The following is a 5,448-nucleotide window of genomic DNA, read 5'->3' as shown; positions in this document are numbered from 1 at the left end:
AAAAAAAAAAAAAAGATCTTCTGGATCTCGGTCCCCTAAGTGGCTAGGATTGCAGGAATGAGCCACAGACACCTAGCAATAACATTTCACTTTTTAGCCTATACTGGGATTTGAACTCAGGACCTCATGCTTGTTCAGCTGGTGTGCTAACAGTTGAGCCACACCTCAAGCCCAGTATGTTACTACTTAATTGGAGATGAAATATCTCAAACTTTCCTGCCCAGGCTGCCTTTAAACCAAGTTCGTCTATATCTCAGCCTTCTAAGAAGCTAGGGTTACAGAAATGAGCCACCAGTTCCCAGTAATAACTTAATTTTTTTGGCAGTCAATGTGAATTCAAGGCCTCACACTTGTTAGGTTGATATGCTAGCCCTTGAGCCATGCCTCCTTTTATTTTTATTTTTTTTATTGTGAAAATACTATACAGAGGGGTTACAATTACGTGGGCAATACAATGAGTACATTTCTTATCAAGCATTGTAACCTCCTCCTTTGTTTCCCCTTCCCATCCCTTCCCAGCCTCCCCCCCCCCCCCCTACCCAACCCTCGTCCCCCCACCTACCAAAGTTGTAAAGTTCGTTTTCGACATAACAACTTGTACATCTCATTGTTACAATGGGTCCACCTGTATCCCTATTTAAACGATTTGTTTTTTCCCTTCCCCTCCACAAATTATAACATCAAATACAGTGAAGGCAGGGGTTATACCATGGGGGAAGGACATACAAAGCAACAAAGAAATAATCTTATAAATGTGTTAGAAACAATCGCATGAAAGAAAAAAAACATTTGAATACTAAAGCTACCAGCACAACTGTTTATTGCAGCCTTATTTACCATAGCTAAGATATCTAAGATATGGAACCAACCCAGATGCCCCTCAGTAGACGAATGGATCAAGAAAACGTGGTATATGTACACAATGGAATTCCATGCCTCCATCAGAAAGAATGACATTGCCCCATTTGTTAGGAAATGGAAAAACTTGGAAAAAATTATATTAAGTGAAGTAAGCCATGCCTCCTTTTAAATAAGAAAGTGTTGATCCAAAAAGGAAGACAAGGATTGTTGAGGGGAGGGGCATATGGAACCCAGTGGTTATGTTTCTGAAAGATCATGTTGCTCAATGGGGCTCAAAATTAATACAGTGTATTTAATATAGAAATCATAGTATCCTAGACAAGTGTCATGATTCCCTTTCCTCTCTCTCATACACACACATACACACACACACACACACACACACACACACACACACACACACCACCCCAAAACTAACATTTACTGGGCACTTACCTTGTGATATGATAGTCTGAGTACTGAAAGCTTTTATTCCATCTGCAGAACTACCCTATAAGCAAGGCAGCCTCAGTATCCTCTTATAAACCAGTGAATGGAGACTTCAAGCACATAGCCAAGAGTCTCAGCTACCTGCAGCCTGAATTCTGACTTCTGATCTTGAGCCTTAACCATTAGGCCATATTCTTTCCTCTAGAAAGTCCCTTTTCCAACCCTTCCCCCCATGGGGACAACCTTACAAACTGCTCAGTGGAGTCATTTGTCCTTTTTTGATGTCAAGAGCTAAACTGTGAAAACCCCTAAAAGTCATCTGGAAACTTAGTGAGTGAATCTGATTCCAACATGGCCCAGACTCATGGATTGACCGAGGGAAGGAAAAGGTCTCAGCCCCAGCCACCCCTGAACTTGCAGACAGCCACACTGTGGGAAGACCTAGAGCTAGAGAGGCCTTAGCATGTGGTACCTTCCACACCTCTGGCAGACTCAGAGCAGAGCCAGGCAGACAGCCCAAGAGAAACAAGCAGAAAAGCCCGAGGGAAGAGACCACCATACAAAATACCTGAAAAACCTTCTAAGGCTCAAACAATGTTTTGTGATATCCAGGAATTAACAAAAAAAAAAAAAATCAGGCTCAGTAGGTTGTAAAAGTTCAGAGCTAAGTAAAGAATTGCTTTCATTCTACCTTTTCACGCTAAAAAATAAAAAGCAGAAAAACATAAAGGAAAAGTTAATTAAATCATAACTTACTTGTTGGGAAAACTCTGTTCCTGGTTGGAAGGAAATTACCCTGGGGTGAAAAGCAAGAGCTGTGTAGCACAAGAGAAGGTGGTGTTGCTTATTTTAGCATGTTTTTCCATTCTCTTCCTGGTGGGAATAAGGGGATATGAGGAGAAGGAGCCTGAGGGTTCCCTACACAGGATTCACAACCCACAGTTCTAGTAGTACAGTTCCAAGAACCACAGAGGCTCACTCAAAGGTGGGTGGCAAAGGGGGCCAGCCCAGCCTGTGAGCCACCATTCCAGCACCTGCTAGGCCTGAAAAGCCATTCTCATGAATTTGCTACAACTTCTGTCAGCCTTGTGGCTCCCTGTCAGTGCCAAAGAGCCTTCCATTCATGTTAGTAGCCTTGGTGACTTATCCAGCACATAGGAGTCTCAGAAAATGGAACCAACAATAGCAGAGTTAGTCAAGAAAGGAGTTGATTTAAGAGCTAACTACTTCTGTCCCCTTACATGTTGCTCTCAATACTTATAATGAAACATAATATACGTATAGAATAAAAAGAAACATTGAATCACAGCTATAATCCTAACTACTTAGCAGGCGGAGTTCTAGAGGATCAAGGTCAATAAAAACTAGAAAAGTCAGACTTCATCCCCAATTAACCAGTGAAAAGCCAGGCTAAAGCCATGGTTCAGATGGTACAGCACCAGTCAAGCAAACAAGCCAAGCAAGAATATGAGTTTAAATCCCAGCACTGCAAGGGAGAGAGAGAAAGAATAAAAGAAAAAGTGAGAGAAGGTAGGAAAGAAGGAAGGAGAGAAGGAAGGGAAGGAAGGACGGAAGGAAGGAAGGAAGGAAGAGAGAGTGAAGAACTTTCCCTACCTTGTGTGTTCTGCATCTCCTGAGTATGCTATCTCTTCTATGTGTAGGCAAAAAAAAAAAAAAAAAAACCTGATAATACTAACCTAGCCATCACTATGCTTCCCAGATGGAAGCATCCAGAATATCAAGCATGGCTGCCTAGAGGTCACAGCCATCCTTTGTAATGTGTGCTTTCAACAATCCCCAAATAAAATACAGTAAATACGAGTCAAGTCCCAAAATACTGAAGGGTACAAGTGATGTCCAACTCTAGAATCTTGCCTAGTCCTGATACACCCCATCCCAAAGTTCTTCACTGTCCAAAGAGCATTTCTCAGCCATTCCTGGTGGCTTTCTGCTCTTAGCTGGGTTTTAACCTGCCAGCCACTTTCAGCTCTGCCAGCAGCCAGAGAGAAAGTGAAGTGAGACTCCAGTAGGTGCCATTGCTCACCACCTCCTGGCAGTGCATGACTGCCGGATCCTCCCAACCCTATTTTTTCATTCAACTTGGGGAGGATCAGGACAAAAAAGAAAGGAAATGGCAAGCACGAAGCAAGGACGACCCAGTATGCATGAGTCAATGTCAGGTTGCACGGGAGAGTTATAATTAAAGCCCAAGATGACAGATAACTATAAAATCAGATTGGTTCCTTTCCACATGGAAGGCAAACATAATGTTGTCTTCCAAACCAAGCTTTTTTTTTTTTTTTGTAAATTGAAATTACGGTTTTATTTGCAGCTATTTTTAAGGGTCCATTAATTAAAACCCAGAAGCCACGCCAATGGAAGAAATTCCATAAAAGGTGCTAGATTTAATGATCACCCAGGACTATAATTAAAAGATGATGTTACCCGAATATCAAATGCTCTAAATCTATGTTTGTTTGTTTGTTTTATTGAAAATAAACAAATTCAGGAGCAAAATAAATAAATAAAGCACTAGAAAGGATATTTGCAAAATGTAATGATAATGGTTGACTTCTAAACAGCCAAGGAAATTATAGTCATCATGTGTGGGAGAAGAACAAACACCTCTTAATTGCATTTCATTATAACGTACCTTTCTCTGCTCAGTTGTATATATTAATTATAAAACTCATGTTGCCGAGTAGAGAGGTTCTACAATAGTTTCCCCCCTTCCTCCCTTGATTCTGTCTGAAGCAGGATGGCAGAACAATATCAGCTGTCATCCGCAGCAAGGGCTTTCAAAGACAAAAATCATAAAAAGAATGAAAGGCTATTATAGAAAAAAAAAAGAAAAAAAAGTTCTTTGACTTCCCCAGATTTTTTACTTATTCGTGTTTAAGGTTATCTGTTCTCGGAGAAAAGTATCTTCTCACATTGTTTGGTATGTGTACATTGCTGTACCATCACCTTCTGATAACTGTATTGCGTGCCATCCACATTACGTAGATAATTGATCAGGAAAGAGGGAGTGGGTGGGAAGAAGGATTATTATTATAATGCCAAACAGAATTGGAAGGATTTTCCAAGAAAGAGGTGGGCCAGACCAGGGCTGATGGCTGAGCCCTTGGGTGGGGGGAGGGGGAGGAGGAGAGAAGAGGTTGAAGCCTAGCCTGGACACAAAAGTGTGCGAGATTCCATCTCCCAAAGAACTAACGAAAAGCTGAACTGGAGGCATAGCTTAAGAAGTAGAGTGCCAGTCAAGTAAGCAAGCTGAATGAGCACAAGGCCCAAAGCTTAAACTCCAATACCAAACGAATGAGTAGGAGGAGGAGAAAGAAGAGAAGGAGGAGAGGAGGAGGAAGAGGAAGAAGAGGAGGAGGAGAAGGAAGAGGAGAAGGAGGAAGAAGGAGAAAGAGGAGAAGAGGAGAAGGAGGAAAAAGGAGAAGGAGGAGGAGGAAGAGAATGGGGAGGAAGAAGGAGAGAATTGGAGGGAGAAAGAGAGGGAAGGAGGTAGAGGAGCGCATTGGGAGGATCGCTGGTTGACTTGGTCTTGTCCTTAGGGCAGTGATGGAAGTAACAGGCATGAACTACAATAAAAAAAAAAAGACTCAATGTAGGCATGCCCAGAGATATCGGGAAAACCAAAGGGGCATTAGGAATTCTGCTTTAACTTGTGCAAACAGGTGAGATATATCTGATTGGTGGGGTCGAGGTGTGATTTTGGAAAGCCTCAGTGATCTTAATCCGGGCATTTAGGAAGCACACATGCATAATTGCAATTTTCTGGACAGAGTTCCATAATATACCAGATTCTTGGCTGAACTGCACCTAGAAAGACACAAGTGATCGCTGCTTGCTACCCTGATCAGAGTCCATGCATGAACAGCATCGGCATCACCTGTGAGCGTGTTGGAAATGTAAATTCCTGCTCCATACATACAGAGGAAGAAGTGATGTTTAATCAAGATCTGAAAGTGGTCCCCAGATACTTTAGGGTATGGAGGGTGCTGATTTAGATGGTGCAACAGTGGCAACCCACACCATCCATGGCTCTGGATAGTAAAGCTGAGCTTCTCCATCCCCAGCTATGGATGGCAGAGTCTTCATACAACCCAGACTCAGCCATTGACTGGCCCACAGTCGTGGAACACCTAGACG

Source organism: Dipodomys ordii, unplaced genomic scaffold, assembly GCF_000151885.1.
Source record: "Dipodomys ordii isolate 6190 unplaced genomic scaffold, Dord_2.0 Scaffold106, whole genome shotgun sequence".
NCBI lineage: Eukaryota > Metazoa > Chordata > Mammalia > Rodentia > Heteromyidae > Dipodomys > Dipodomys ordii.
This window is presented reverse-complemented; position numbering follows the sequence as displayed.